The sequence below is a fragment of the Cheilinus undulatus genome, linkage group 10 (genome assembly GCF_018320785.1).
Source record: "Cheilinus undulatus linkage group 10, ASM1832078v1, whole genome shotgun sequence".
Taxonomy (NCBI): Eukaryota; Metazoa; Chordata; class Actinopteri; order Labriformes; family Labridae; genus Cheilinus; species Cheilinus undulatus.
This window is the reverse complement of record NC_054874.1, coordinates 11,316,289-11,333,512: the sequence shown is the minus strand read 5'-3', so window position 1 is coordinate 11,333,512 and position 17,224 is coordinate 11,316,289. Positions and strand designations below refer to the sequence as shown.

The window sequence follows — 17,224 nt, the reverse complement described above, 5'->3', positions numbered from 1 at the left end:
TTAAACTGTATATTTTCAGTTCATGTAAAGGTGCATTGGAAAAGTTCCAGAAAAATTCTGTTTGGGTGATGAATTGTTTATGTATATTATCCCAGTCACAGTCTTTACTTGCCCTGCCTTACTTTAAGCTCATCAGTAATTTACAAAAGACTTTGAACTGTAAATGAACTCACTTAGCATCACAGATGAATACTTAATTTAGGGGGTTTTTTTGTTGTTGTTATTTTTCAAAAAATTAAGTTCATGACGATGTTATCTTCAACACCATCTGAACAGCAGAAATCAAGCTTTGACATGGTAGTGATTAAACTTTAACCACGCCGATTTTTTCATTTGTAAGGGTTGTGCCACTTTAAAGGAAGTTGATGTCAGGAATTTGAAGAGGGGTCTGGCTGCAAACGGTTCATGTGAGACACCGTATCTCTCAGAAAGGAAGTGCCATAATTCACCGGTACAATGTATTTCCAGTTCAAGATTCTTTTTTTGAATTCATAATCAAAGTCTGGCAGTTAAATTCATGAAATTACAACAATACAAACATTACAGACAGAGCAACGTTTCGTAAATCAAAGGGTCAGGAGTCTAATCCAGGATTAAATTATTTAAAGATTGTTTTAGTAGTAGTTTAGTAGTTACACGATCAGTGGCTTGTTTTAGCTTCCTTAGCTTGAGCTAAAGCTAACATAGTTATGCTATGTACTACATTACTGCATAGGCCAATGTAGCTAAGTTAGCTTTAGTAATATGTGCTCTAGCAAGCAAAGCTAAAGCTAGCGTAGCCATGTAGACAACATATCTATGTAGCTTACAGGGCTGCATTGTGAGCTAAACTTTAGCTATGTTTCTCATTTAGCTATTTTAGCTAGGTAGCACCGTTATCTATAGCTAAGTTAGCTTTAGCACTGTGAGCTTTGGCAAACGCCGATCAAGCTAACTCAGCTACATAGATAACATATATACGTAGCATATGAACCTGCTATAGCTATGTTTGCTGCATAGCTATATTAGCTGCATAGCTCCACTATCTATAGCTAAGCTACTTTTAGCAGTTTGAACTTTGGCAAATGTAAGTAAAAGTAATTTAGCTAGGTAGATAACAGATGCAAAGCATACATAGCGACTATAGCTATAGTTGATATATAGCTATGTTAGCTATGTAGTTCCATAATCTATAGCTAAGTTAGCTTTAGCACTGTGAGCTTTGGCAAACGTCGATCAAGCTAACTTAGCTGCATAGATGGTGTAAATATACAGAGCTGCTTTGTGAGCTTAGATTTAGCTACATTGTCAGTTAGCTATGTAGCTCTGTTATTTACATAGCTTGTGCAGCTAACAGAGCTACAGTACGTAAGCTATGCTGGCTGCGCTAGAATGTTTTCATGAAGGACAAGCTTTTTCCTGTAAGTCGACTGTTTTCACAGCTTTATGAAGCGTTTTGTGATCAGGTTTTGCTGGTCGGGTTTTTAACTTTTAACTTTGGGCATCCTAACCTTTAACTTAACCCTAACCCTAACCCTAAGCCTAATCAGAAGTTTAATCTGCTGTGTTTTCTATTCTTTCCCATTATTTTAGCGTGTATTTCTGCTCTGAAATATTTGGTGTCTCATGAACAGTCTGTAAGAGCTGCCGTCAGAGATGAATGGTCTGCAGCCAGACTATCTTGAGAATTTTGGGTCACATTTTCCTCTTGCTGGTAAATGATAGCTGAGTGTATCCCAGCTAAAGGTATCCAAGTGTTGAAGTATCTTTCTTTTCTTTTAGAAAATGCAAGCTGCTGCTATCATGGCTGACCCCATGCTGTAATGCAGTTTATTACAGCACAATGCTCTGTTCCTGTTTATTCCTCTGTTGCTTGCATTGTGATATGCGAGGACCAAGGAAAGTGGGGGATGGAAAGACATCAGGAGTGTCAGACTGGAACATTTCCTTAATTTTTCTTTACTTTCCTCACTCAGCAAGTTTTTGTTGGCCTGCACTACAAAGAGTAGATAGCTGTGCACTGATTATCCATGTCCATGTTTGAATTATTGTACTCTGACTCGTGTCAACACAGAGGAAAAGCCTCGTCTGTACAAAGCACCATACTTCTGTGTCTCTGCATTCAAAATAAAATACGCCGTATTCTTAACAACCTGAAATTCACAGGGCAGAAAATTCCATTTTGAATTATTGTACTCTGACTCGTGTCAACACAGATGTCTGTACAAAGCACCATACTTCTGTGTCTCTGCATTCAAAATAAAATACGCCGTATTCTTAACAACCTGAAATTCACAGGGCAGAAAATTCCATTTTGAATGGGTGCAGTGTGAACAGTGAGCATACGGTACAATGCTATGTGATGCAATTTGATGCAATGCGATGTGATGCAACACAATGCGACCCAACATGATATGTGATGCTTGCATGCTGTCAGGAAAGTTTTGATTTCCCAGAACAAAATGATTTTTTTTCTTTTAAAGAATAAGATAAAGGAAAACTGCTTTCATTTCTTTGAGAAAATGAAACATGTAACGTGCTGTTTCGCAAAAATCTTCAATTTAATCGGTGTTGATAAGATCAAATTATTATTTTGACTTCATATTTGAGCCCGAGGTTTTCTTGAGTTGCCAAATGTGTTTTCAGAATTTTTTTGCAGCAGTATTTAACGGGACATTTATGTTTGCAAGACACATTAAAGTGTCATGGTGGAACTCCACCATAAAACACTCACCCTCTCCACCAAAATAAAACACATAACAAGGCTCTACCAGCCACTGGATGGCTGAAGAGCTTGTGTCACAGTTATGGATGCTTGGCTGCTAAGAAATTAATGCATTGTCCTAGACCAGACTGTTACTGGGGGCCCAAGGGGCTGAGTATGCAAAGAAAGCCTATGTAAGGTGAAGGGGGGCCCCTTAGGTCAGGAATTAATGTTTTCCAAAGCTAGAACCAGTCATCATAGTTTTATGATTGATACTAAATAAGAAATTATTTAAATTTTATAAATCAAGAACGTTTCTGAAGTCATTATTCAATTTGAAAGACTCAGAGTTTTTCGACAGTCAGAAAACAAACTTTTAATTGATTCTAGCGAATGTTCATTGTCAACCTCGGCCCGTCACTCCACCTCAACGCATCGTCTCCCCTCCACCACCCCAAAGAGCAGATATCGCAACCCTCCGCCCTGCCGCTTCATTTCCCTCCCGTGGTGCTGCTCAAGGTCACGTCAGCGCAGGCGGGGGGTTCGCATTAATCACACACACACACATACTTAAACACACACACATCATAGACAGACATCACACTGGCGAATCCATGCAGATTAATCCCCAGGCTGAACCATGCTATTCCATTAATGTCCCGGCCCCGGTAATTAGTGCATTAGTGAGGAGTGTGAGTGATGACTCCGAGACGACATCACCTTTTAATTGGTGTCATGCTCCACTCCTGCTTGGCAATGATCGATCTTCATGTTGACATCACCATGGCAACGTCATCAAGACGTATGGGATGTAGGCATAGATGATATGTTAGCCTGTAAATCAAAGATATTCAAATAGCGAGATTAAAGTGGTCATGGGATTAATGTCTTTGTCTAAGGGGAGAGGTTGAGACATGGCCACCAGATGATTAGGTTTCCTCATTACATAATGATTCAGTCATTTTAATGAATTAATTAGCAACCAGACAAAAAAGGATTCTCTACCAGTCGTTTGGCACTGTTTCATCTCCATCAAATAATGTTTACTTTTCCTGTATTTACAGATTTTGACTCTGTATCTCATTAGAATAGGTTCTTATTGAAGATTAATTATTATCATAGGAATTATAATAAGAAACAGAATAAATAATATCCAGTGTTTAATATATGATAATGAATGATCCTTTATTCCAAATATAATCAGCTCCTTCAGGGGATTCCACTGTGCCAGGGCAATTGTGCATATTTATTGTTATTGTCTTATTGAAGAGATTTCTCTGTGGATTTTTAAATAGATTTTCGCTTTCTTTTCTTTCCTCCTATCTTTTTCATTAGTCAAATACTTGAAAATCAGGCCAAAAATTATTTTCTGGGTGGAAAAAAATGTAACATTGCTTCAAACTTCTCACTTTAGAGATTTTTGTTCTTTTTGTTGGAATGTGAGGTTAAAGTAGCGATTTTGATTTTCAGGTGTGGGTCAAAGTAACTAAGGCTGAAGATTTTTTTTTTTCCAACCATTTTTATCAATCAGATGGTTGTGGACTGCTTCTCTCCCATCTCAGCTGTTGAAGCTTGTAACTCCTTCAGAGCAGTCATAGGCGGCCTCTCTCACTAGTCTCCTTCTTGCACGGTCACTCAGTTTGTCAGGACAGCCTGAGGCAGATTTACACATGTGCTATACTCCTTCCATGTCTTGATGATGGATTTAACTGATCTCTGGGGGATGTTCAGGACCTTGGACATTTTTTGTCCATCCCCTGACTTATACTTCTCAATAACTTTTTCTCTGAGTTGTTTGGAGTGTTCTTTTATCTGGCCTGATTCAACAGAAGTCCAAATACTTGGTTCTTGTGACACTACTATACCAACTGGATGGACCTCTGTTGAATTTAATCATAGACATTTAAAGAGGGTGAACATATATGCAGTCATTTGTATTGTGTATTTTTATTTAATTGACATTATTTGTAGAAATCTGTTTTTACTTTGACATTAAAGAGTTCTTTGTATTTCTTTGACCAAAAAAGCTAAATCATATTGACCATGATTGATTTATAAAATCAATGAAAGAGTCAGACAACAAGTGGGTGAATGTTATATCCATTTACAAATTCACAAATCTACATTTTGATTTACTTCAGCCCTTAATAACAACATACTCTAACAGTTTCATTGCTTGAATGTCTAAAGCATCCTAGCTTATTTTGCTGGAAATAAAGGCATTTTAGGAGCTCTTGGGGGCCTTGGGCCTTGCTGTTGAGGCCAGGGGTCCTCCACAGGAACTTTTTGAATTATCAAATTCTATGTACTTCCTGTTTTATGCACTAATGGCCTCCATATAACCATCAGAATTCACAAACTTCCCCTCTACGTGCAAGGCCCCAGGCCATTGCCTACCTGTGCCTAATTGTAAAACCGCCTATGGGTGGTATGCATCCTGCCTGTTAATATGTCCTGGCCCTGAATGAAAAGTATGGTAGCACTTGAACCCTCCTGGTCTGCTTTTCGAAGTAAAAGTCTGTTTCTATTTTGTGTGTGTTTGCTTGTTTTGTTGCTTAGCTCTTTCTTTGGCTCTCTGCTAAAGCTTTAAGTAATCATTGATTATGCAGACATTCATACACATTATTTGGATGATTTAAAACATCAAGTTTATTTGAGCTCTCGCTCTCTGCATCTGCATCTGCTCCATGACTTTTCTCTGCATGCAGTAGGTATATCATTTAGGAATGTTTTAATGTCAGATCGCTTTTTCCTTTTGTTTTCTGTCTGTTTTGTATCTTGTGTTTGTTCATGCTTATATGGACCCATGGGTATGCAACAAAGTTTAAAGTAAAGTCGATGGCCATGGCCAAACGAAGCCTTTCCTTGGCTTTGAAATCTGTTGGAAATATTTCAGGTAATGTACCCACTTTGAGAGAATTTTTGTAATCTAGTTTTAGTCATTGTAAGTGTTTTATAGCCCATATTTCATTGCAAAAAAAATCCACCTTTCATTTGCTTCAATATTTTTAAAATGCAGAAATACCAATGTTGTATGCCACATGCAGAGACACAGGTTATAAAAAGTTAAATAAATTTTGAGCCATAAATTTTTACCACTTTTTTACATCTGGAAGCCCTCCGTTTTGCTGTTCTAATGACGCTATCCACACCTTTGTAGCCCTTAGGATAGATTTTCTAGCAAGCCTGGAACTTTGGTGACTTCCCAGGGTATTTAAAGATCAAATCCAAAGCAGCAGCTACCATACTGAAAGTCTTTCTTTCTGTTTTTAATCCATTTTTGATCGTTCCTTCTGCTAGCTTCGTATAAGCCATTATTTTGAGTTCCCAAAATGGATCACATGGGCTGTGACAACCAATGGCAAGCAGTTCTGTCATGCTTTCCCAAACAGCACATGTCTATAAACTTAGAAACTAGAGGAGAGGGTCTGAGTGACTCAAAATGGAGAGAAAAAGAGACAGAGAGTCTGAGATGTGGCCTTGGTGTTAGTGTAGACAGGAACTGCTTTGAATGATGGCTCATAACCAGCCAATATAAAAAAGTGCAAGGCCTTTTTTTTTTGTATGTGAATATTTTGAAAACTTTGTCACAGAATGATTTTTTTTTTTACTTTTTGGTCCCCAAGAGATGAGAGAACAAGTTTGTGCAAAAAAAAAAAAAAAAAACTTAGTCATTATAGTTTACTGTGTGTAATACCTAACTTCTGTGTAGTTTTTTCTCGTGTCTTCTAGTCCCATAACGTTTTAAAAATCAGAGTGACACTAAGACTGCAAGCAGCACTGAAGGGCCCTCACACCTCAGTGCATGTCAGGGTGTGTCGCAACTGTGGGTGTGTGGGAATAGTTTGTTGTTAGCAAACCTGTGCAAAGACACCATGTAGATCCTCCTAGGAGTGTCAAGAAATTCAAAATAAGGAGAATAGTGCACATTGTGTATGAGGCAGTACTCCCAGACAGCATTAGTGGCAGTATGACAAAGAAAGATGCTGATATGTCAATGGGATCAGGGCAAGACTGATATTTTTATACTGTAGAATTTATAGGAGATAGGACATTTTATGCTATCAGCATCTTACAGTAGATGGTGCTACCAAAAAATTAACATTTAGATAGAGGGGCAGACTTTGATCATACATGTGCAATTTGAAGCAAATCAGATGTTTCATATAAGAGTTAGGGCAACTTCCTGCAAAATTGTGGAGATAATCAAATGCTCACCATCTGCAATGAGGCATCCTTTAATGAAATATGTCTGTATTGTGGGCAAAGATTGACAACTTCAGTTCAAAATCTGATCTTCAAATCTTGAAAGCTTGATTGTTTCAGCACAGTAAAAGGAATATATCAGTGGCTTATTTGTGTTACTTCCTGTTGCCAGTAGGGGGCGTTTTATGAGATATTTGTATGTAGACATGTCCAGTGTGATACTGTTGTGTTGCCATCATTTTTTGAAGAAAGCAGAACAATGTTTACAAAAGTTAGTTGAGGTTGAAGTCATTACGAGCCATGAAAACAGCCTTATTTTGAAACAAAGGTAAAGCTGCTGGACTTCCTGTTGGGATTTTGGTATGGGTGCAAGAGGCTTTTTTGCAGGTTGGATGATAAGGCATATGCATATCAAAAATCATCTACCTAGGTTGAATTGTCTGAGGGGGCTAAATGTCTGAAATGATGTAGGAGGGGAAAACTGAACATTGGGCCCTGCCCTGCAGTGAAAACTCAAGCTTTTGATAACTTAAGATGTCAAATGTTTCTAGAATGAGCATTAAAAAATGGAGTCAATCTGATGAAACTCCCCAGACTAGTTCGCTAAAATGTGAGACCTGTAAAATGTCCAAAAAGCCAAAATTTGACCTTTAGCCTTCATGGTTGCACTCCCTGCATATATTTTCTTTACTGAGAACACAGCAGTTTATTTGACTGTCTGGACGTGATACATGTACGTGCACCATGCATGTAGCTTAAACTATGTTTAGGGGCCCTGAAAAAAAGAGGTTTTTGGCGCTTGTGGGGCCATTTTGTGAGGGACATGGATTAAAGCATTAGATGACATACATTTTTACCAAGCATCTGTGTATTTTGGTGAGTTTTGGGCACGTTATGACCTATAAATTAACAACTGTTTTGCCAGTTTGATTATAAAAAGAAAAATTCTGTCGATTTCAATAGGCACCTTGCACCAAGGTCAGTGCTTGGGCCCTAGTTACTGTAGCACACATATTCTTAAAGCTCAGGGCGTCCTGAAACAAAGGATGCTTAGAGCTTGACTGTGCACCACAGGGTTGATCTTTTAAGACAATAAGTCCAGGCGAGACACAAAAGCTAAAAACAAACAAAAAAAAGAAAACAAACCGAATACTTTAATTGATCGCCAGAGGGGAAAATCGTTGTTCAGCACTGTAAGTTCTGTTTGTATTGTTTGTCGGCAGGATTCTGCACACATTGCTAACTTAACAAACGTGTGCATGTGTGGAAGGAAAGCTTTTTTCTTTATTGTTGTGCCAAGCTGGAGTCCAACGTTTCACAAAGCTGGAGATGCGTCCTTCTCTTTGTGAAAATCATTTTAACACAGCTGTTCCTTTTGGCTGAATCTTTACTCGTGATGTCCAGCCAAAACTTGACACTCCTTGCTGCAGTCAACCATGGATCAGCATGTTACTGAGCTGGGAACTGATCTCACATGCTAAGTAGAGGCAGGCACTGACCATGAAGTGAACCAGCAAGGTCTTTGCTGCAGATCTTGATGTTCTAACATTCAACCTGAAACTGATTATTTGGGATCAAATCTTTGACATTGGCACTTTGGAACTGTTTTCAATCCTGCAGCCAAATGACTCCCAGACTTTAAAGCTGTTTGTGAATTATAAGACTTGCTTATTGATTTGGAGAAAAAAAATAACCCAGCAAATAATGAGGCAATAATATTAAGTCCCAAATTAAGGTTTCCAATTAGCACAACAATAGGACTATGCATGATTGCAGAGATAATTCTGTGCCTAAGTGATTGCTGCGTATGCCCCCTGTTGTGATTAGCTAAGGCAGGCTCCTCTCTGTCTTTACTGCCCTCTTTCCTCTCCTCCCATACCTCCTGGTGTTTCAGGGGCTGCGAATAGCTTTGTTAATTTGTTTATCTCCCAACGTACCCCTCCCTCATGCAGTCGTAGCTTGTTATTAAGCACAACACGGCCATCAGATATGAGCAGCAGGCATTATGATAGGAACGGGGCATTTAAGGAGAGATAGAGGACAGATTAAGATTGCATCGGTAATCTTGAAGAATATTGCTGCTGACAACACTGCCAGTAACTCATTTTCTATTCTAAGCCTCATTTAAGATCTGCCTCCGTAAAACCTACCTACTATTGCTCTATCACGCTGTCAAAAAAGGCTAATTAGAGTATTTTTTGCATTAATGAATGTCTTGCTGTTTTAAACACTTACAATCCTCAGTTGTTGAATCCAATCTGAGGAGAGGGCGGTATGTGTCGGCTCTAAAAGATAATCACTTCTATGGCAACAGGAAGAAGCTTTTACACAAGTGAAGTGAGCAAGTCAGCGGCACCCTGCAATCAAATAATCACCTCCAAATCACATTTCTGCACACATGGCGACGCAGACAATGTACACTTTAAGCTAAGACTCTCTTTATGTGCAACATGAGCAGCTTCAGGGGACCTGGCGGTTCCATTAAAGGACCAAATGAGTCGTTAGCAGCTTTAAGTTCATTATTTTCGTGCTATTTCTTTCAGTAAATCTGCTTCCACGGTTTGATAGCAATCCAAAGCATCTGCCTTTAAAATGAGCCATAATTCACAGGGGTCAAACTCAGTACAGTCTCAAATTGAAACCACAAGAAGACAGATGGTGTGCCCCGCTGTTTATTAGAGCTACAAACTAATGATTATTATTTTCAATAAATCTGAAGATTATGTTCTTGTTTTGCTTTCCTGGAGCCTTAGGTGCTGCCTTCAAATCACTTTTGAGACCAACAAAAGAAATTTAGTTTGCAGGATTTTAAGACAGAAGCATATCCGTTACACAGATCCAACCCATAACAGACCCCTTTGCTTGAGAATTAACAGATTAAATTTATAAAAAATGTTAATAGTGGTATTTAAACATGGATTAGAGATACATAATCCACTATTTAATATTGGCTTATACTGTCTGTAGATTTGCTTAACACTTGAGTCATGGTTTCAGTTTTAAATACACCTTTTTCTGAAGAATATGATTAAATTAGGTTTATATTTACACGTTTTTAAAAGGTTTTCTTTTAAGGGCATTTTGCCTTTATTGGATAAGACTAGGACCCAACTGATTAATTATCAGACCGATTTAACCAGAGGATCATAGCCTATTAAAAATAATTGTTAATCGGCCAAAATTTGGCTGATATACACCAGTGCTAAAACTTGTATTTTTACTAATAAAGTGCAGGGAACATGACTTGGTTTTATTTACACATGATGTCTGTGTTCAGTTTTCTCTCCAGCAGGGGGCGTTCTGCCTCCTCTCATGTCACACAGTCCATATTTACCACCATACAGAAGAGTGAGCTGGAGCCCAGAGTAGCTTGGCTGAGCATCTCATTTGTTAAAACAAATGTTTTGAGTCAATGCTAGCTTTAGAATTAGTTTATGAAATAAACAATAACTCCATAAGTTTTCTGTTTCAAATCAACCTGCTTGTCCATGAGTCACGACGAGCCTTGTTGTGTTGATCCTGCTAATCTATTTATGTTAGGAAGCTAACATTAGAATAACCCAACTTAAAGACCTTGTAAAGTGAAAGTAAATCTCATTTAGGTTTGTTGTATGACAGGTCACTGTGTTATAAAAATCAAACTTCAGTCAAATGAAACATCTCCAAGTTTATGAAATTAAGCTTCAAATCATGAAAAATGAGGCAGTAAAATCCAGGATGGTGTGGGCATGTCTGTTGAATGAGCTGAAGCCACGCCCACTCAGGAGAAATCAGTCCTCTCAATCTGAATGGAGGAAAGCACTCACGCCATTAGCCTGCCCCTCGACCTTACATTCAGAGCTCAACTGCCTGGCTCTGTGCCAGAGAAGAGACAAAGTCCTTTTTCTAGCTCAGATCTCTGTTATGATGCTATAAATGATCTATAGACCACTGTGGCTGATAGATTTGGCAAATTTACCTCACAATGAACAAAAAACAGCATTTAACTTACTGTTTCTTTCAATGAAGGCAGTGACACCAGCTAACAACAGACTGTTCTGAGATTGAATGCTACGTGATTTTATATTGCTGTGTTAGAGGGGCGGGGTTATACCCCACTGTGGGCTGGTGACATCACAAGCCCATATATTTGCCCCACCCAAATTAAACCAAGCAAGGAAAGAAGTGAAAAACAATGTAACAGTCTAAATCCAAAATTCAGTCACATGTAGATCTGAGTTTTCACATGTTCATGGGATTTCACTTTACAGAGTCTTTAACATTAGCTAGCTATACACTTTAGCCAAGTCAGTAAAGACACACTGAATGCAATGGGGCAATGGGAATGAAATGGGGCGAAATATTACACTCACTCATGCAGCCATATGCTGCCAGGTAAGACCAGAGCAAAGTAGAGTAACACCAGTTACGACCAGGTTCGTGGGGCTTGGGGAGCATTTCTGGTCGGAGTTTGATTCATAATGACTTCACAGTTCAGAAAGATAGAGACGGACATCAGAGAGGCACATTTCAAATGATGATTTACCGATGACTTTAATGGTGGTGCTTCTCCACTTAACCTTTACCTACAGATAATAATTAATCCATTATTTGTAAAAACACTCACAGACCACTTCATTAGACACATCTGTGTAATGTAGAGCACATCAACAACATCTCCAACATCCCCATGAATTCTACTTCAGTGTTTGTCTTTGTAAATGTTGTTGACACTGTCAGAGAGATGATGCATTCTTCTTTATGTTTTTTACTGAGAGTATAGCGAGTGTTGCTGTTGTTGCAAGAGGTGTTCCTAATATTTCGACCCCCTGGTGCATGTAAGTGGCGTTGGCAAAATATCACAGACTCCCCTCCCACCTACACCCACTACCACCTCAATAACAAGCATACAGAAGAATCATCAGCCGTCTGATGTTAAACAACATTTTAAAAGTCCTAAGTTTAGTCTTATGAAGAGTACAGGGAGGTACAAGCTAAATTCATGCATCATCAGCATACAGTTGGGATCACGTGTAGTTTAGCCAGGACAAGATTTTAGTTGCATAGTCTGATGTGGTGCAGCCATGAACGATCAAAAAAATTCTGTCGTCTGAACCGGCCTTTGCTACAACCCGTGGCTACAGTTATCACTGATATCAGAGAACAAAAATGCTAATGTTAAAATATTGAAGTTGGCCATAAGGTAGCAAACTTTTAGTAATATTGCATAGCAAAGTTGACTGCAAGATGTGCAGCAACACAATGTGTCGGGCTATAAATAATGGTCCCTCTTACATCGGGGGGAAAGAAACAGGTTAACTTGTATCAGTGTTGCAGTTACACCATGCACATCATTTGACTATTTTTTTTTAAAGGTATAACCGTAAAATCAGGAAGTCTGCAAGCTAGATATCAGGGCACATTGCATAGCTACAAGAAATCTGATTTACTCATGGTGTTTAGGGTGGAGATTAGCTTTAGGTAGGGGGATATGCCAGTGTGATTTGTAGAAATCTAATAAGAAATGAATGAACATGAGCCCCAATGATTTTGACCTTTGACGTTCAATATCTTATCAGTTTATCTTTGATTCACAGTGCACATATGTGCAAAGTCAAACCCTCAAAGCAATCACAAGCGAGGCATTAGCTTGAAGCAATGACCTTTAACTTGACCTTTGTCCTCCAGGAGGGGACGAGCAAACAGACGGACAAATGGACAACCAGAAAACAACAATGCCTCCTACCTAAGCTATCACCAGAACAGAGGAATAGAAATTAGACTGTAGCATCCTGATTTTTGTTTTCGTTTTCCGTTAAATGTGTTTCATAAGTGTAAACATTCGTCTATGAATTCACTAAATGAATTAGTTTGTCCCCCATGATCTGGATTTGTCCTTCCAGTGCCCTTGCAGACCCCGTCTGTTTTGGCATCAGGCAGATTAAAGCTTATCATGAATTAAGTGCCTTTTCCACTCTTTTTTATTGACCAGCATTTCTTACATGTTCAAAACACAATTTAGGAGACAGAAGACCAACCATACACAATCCATCAAGAAGAGTCTGTCCTGTGTTAAGCATTTATTGTCCATGTAAGTTTGGTGAAATTGTTATGACAGTATGCTTGTATTGAGACTCATGAGCATCGTTCTAAGAAATGATCCTGTCTTTTTTCAGTGTAGCCCTTTCTTCCCTGACAGGAACTTAAAAACAGGACTGCTGAAAAAACACACAGCCACCAACTATGTTAACAAGCTCCACTTCTATGCTCAGATAATGAACCACAACATGCAGACAGTGAAGTATTAACTGCTATTTTTGAAACAAAGATAGCAGCAAAGTCACATTAGCAAACCATATTAAATACACTACTCCCTGCAGTTGTATTGTTTCTGCAGGAGTTAAAATATGTGATATTCCACAGAAGGCACTGATATAACATGACGGGTAACAGTTTCTTACTCTGTCAGCTGCTTCATTCGCTGTCTCATTATGACAGCCACAGTAGAGACTGTTAAGTCTAGTGTTAAAGCCTCTGGTAACTATCAGTGCTAATGTTAGCACATGTGTCATATTAGTTATTGACACTGGTGGATTATTTTATCATCTTGATGTTCATTTACAGCTGCTGCAAATGATTAAAAGGACTAAAGCTGAGAAGTGTTGGAAAAGATTTTCTGACAACTACTTACAGATAAGACAGGTGAAAAACGGTCATAGTTATTCTGATTTGTGCGTTCCTCAAAGGTTATGTCCTTTAACACACTTAATCCATCTAGAGTGAACTTTACAGTGAAGTCATCAAACCATTTCCGACACCAGCAGCAAAAACTGATCGTTAAATTCTCAATGTTAAACATTCTGGGGGCAGAGTTTTCCCACCATGCCCTCGGGCAGAGTGTATTTAGATGAATTTAGATGTATTTAGATGTGTGTAGGTGTTGCTTGTTACACCAAGATAACTGCTGAGATTCCTTTCCTCATGTTTCTGCTGAATTATTGGTATTCTTCATGTTTAACACGTTTGCACCATGAGTGAAGCTACCCACTGAGTCCGTCACTCCCTGCCTGTGTCAGGCATTAGTCTACAAAGAGAGGTAGTGCTGACTAATATTTTAGCTCTGCATCTGTCTCTCTGCTCCATAATCAAAATATTATGTTAGAATACTCTAATGTTTACTTTAAAGGGGACATATTGTGCAAAAATCACTTTTTAAGGCTTTTTTAAACAAAAATATGTGCCCCTGGCCTGTCCACAATCCCTTCAAGTATGGCAGGAGGGCCATATCCATTAAGCCACATCAATTTCCTGAGAGGGGTGGAGTCAGGGGCAGAATCAGACAACTCACTAACATTTATAGTGAAAGACTCAGAAACAGCTCGTTCTGAGCAGGGCTGATACTTGGGTTTTTTTAGACATACAAAAATTCTATACTGGAGTGTTTTTTCAGCAACAAACTTCGCAGACATGTTTTGGGGACCTCTGAGACCAATATGAACTTATCTTAAAAGGGTAAAATATGTCCCCTTTAATGCACGCAAACAGTGTGTTAAAGAGTAAGTTAAAATATTAACACCTCCCATTGTGTTGATTTAACTTGGAACCTGTGAGAATTACATAAACGTGGAGAAACTGTTCCGTTTAACAGTATTGGAGTTGAATTAGTACTGATGATTTTGCTGTATATGCCCAGCCATTAATTTCATTAATCCCTGCTGCTGCTGGCAAAGTTTAACCTGGATGAACCAGTTCATCCTGGATTCTTACTTGATAGTTGTACAATTTTGAAAAAAAAAAAAAACAACCTTAAAGTGTTTAAAGATATCAGGTTCACAAGAATGATCTGGAAAGCAAGCGAGCTAGACCTTGACCTTTGATCTTCTGTGGTTCATGAAAATCTGATGAAGCTTTCTGGAGATATCACCTTCAAAGGAACAGCCTGGACAAATGGACGGACTAACAACTTGAAAAAATAATGCAACTTACTTACTTTATAGTGCAAATTATAGTGAATGATTAAGGTGGCAAAAATAGCCATTTAACCCCCCCCCACCTTCCCACCCTACCGCCATCCTGCCATCTTTCTAGCAATATAAATGGATGCCTTCATCTGCAAATGACTGCCTATCTTGTGCTTTTATCAAGTTTTCTATCAAAGTTAATTTCTTATTTCAATGACAGAACCCTGTAACCCTTCTAAAAAATAAAGCTAAAGCAGGTTAATGCAGAGATGGAGAGATAAGAGCAAATAAGAGATGATGAGAGGGGATTATGTTCCTGCTGCATAATATCTCTTTAGCTTTAAGCTAACTGTGCCATTCAGAAGTTGTTTGTGTGAAAATCTCTCTGGAAATTGATTTTGGTTTTGGTGCCAGTGCAAATTTTTTAGAAGTAGAACAACTATTGATCGATGTTACATTACAGTTGCTCTCTTAATGCAGGCCCTTTATGATTCAGTCTGACTGCAGGTCAGTTGACTGTACCCGGCTCTAAACCTGCATAAGTAGCAGCTGTTACAGTGTGTGAACAGGGGAGCTGTATCTGATGAAAAGTAGCTGATGCCAGCTCAAAAAGTTCCAGAAGTAAATACTAAGGGTTATTTTTATTTAATTTAGAGAAAGGTCTCTTTATTGTGTAAAATCAAGACACAAAGTTGTTAAGCTGTCGTAACCTGGAAAAGTGCAGTGGAGTGTAGGGAAATTAATGCTTGCAAAAAGAAGAAAAAAAATAGGCCTGGGAGTATAAATCAGATTAAAAAAATACATGTTCCCCCTCCCTTCATTCAAAAACAGAATAAAAATGTTTGTCCCTGAGATGTTAATATAATAAGACGTCATAAATATTTATTAAAAACAAACAAACTAAATGTTGACAGGCTTGGATTAGGACAAAAAAATAAAATCAGTGTTTGCAGTTTTCTTGGCCCTTGTGAAACTCACTTAATAGTTGAAGTCAGTACTGGGTGAGTCGACATTTCTCCACTATCATAAGACAGTCGGGCTGCTGACCTCCCCTTAAGGTCTGTTATACCACAGTTGTAGATGGAAATGGGCCAAATCTTTGTTATTTATTTAAAGTTAATTTAAAAAATACTCCATTAGGGCTCAGGTTAAGATCAGGGCTGCATAGGTTTAGTTGTAAATGCCCAGGCTATGTGCCAATGGAGCATGACACAAAAGGCTATAAGAGGAGAAGGTATGACACAAGAGGTCTCCAGGCTGCAGCAATACCTTTCTCCTTAAGGGCAGCGTGACAGTGGAAAATCTGCAGTTAGACCCCTCTCAAATAAAAAAACAACGTAGTAATAAGCACAGTGTAAAAAATATTCAGCCCTTGGATGTTTGAGCCTTTTATTGATTTTATAAATCAGTCATGGTCCATATAATTTGGCTTTATCTGACAAAAGAAATCTCTTTAATACCAAAATGAAAACAGATTTTTATAAAGTCAATGGCATGAACAGCCCTTCTCATCCAGCCACAAATTCTCTATTGGATTGAAGTCTGGGCTTTGAATCGGCCACTCCACAACATTCACATTGTTGTCTCTAAACCATTTCTGTGTAGCTTTGGCTGTATGCTTCAGGCTGTATGCATTGTTTCTTTTAAATCTTCTCCCAAGCAGTAGTTAAGATAAGATTGTCCTCCAGGGTTTTCCCATATTTTACCACATTAATTCACCCTCTCCCTTTACAAACCTTCGATGGCCAGCTGCCGAGAAGCATCCCCACAGATGGTGTGTTTGGTGTCTCATCAGACCAAAGACCTTTCTCCCACATGCCTTTCGATGAATTCTAGTCAAGATTTAATGCAAGCTTTCTTCAACAGTGGCTTCTCTTTTCCACTCTTCCATAAAGCTTTGACTTGTTGAAGAACGTGGGCAACTGTTGTTGAATGCAGAGTCTCTCCCATCTCAGCCCCTGAAGCTTGTAACTCCTTCAGAGTAGTCGTGGATGTCTTGGTGGCCTCTCTCACTGGTCTCCTTCTTGCATGGTCACTCAGTTTTTGAGGATGGTCTAAATTAGGCGGATCTTCACATGTGTCATAGTCCTTCCATTTCTTGATGATGGACTGAACTGAACTCTGGGAGATGTTCTATCCCTTGGAGATTTTTTTTTTCCATCCCCTGACTTATTCTTTCAATAACCTTTTTGTTGATTTGCTCGGAGTGTTCTTTTGTCTTCATGGTGTAATGGTAGTGAGGAATACAAATTAACCAGTGACAGGACCTTCCAGACACAGGTGTCTTTATAATAACATCACTTGACACACATTTACTGTACACAGGTGATCCAGCTTACACTAATTTTACCCTTTACCTTTTGAAGCCTTCCAGGGCCGTCTGCCAAGAAGCATC

General features: G+C 38.7%; 1 protein-coding gene across 1 annotated transcript in view; it reads left to right on the top strand.

The window, feature by feature from the left end:
• The window catches only part of tenm1 (teneurin transmembrane protein 1), a 351,544-nt gene that overhangs the window by 124,284 nt on the left and 210,036 nt on the right, over positions 1–17,224 (top strand). The gene's annotated exons all lie outside the window — the stretch shown is intronic.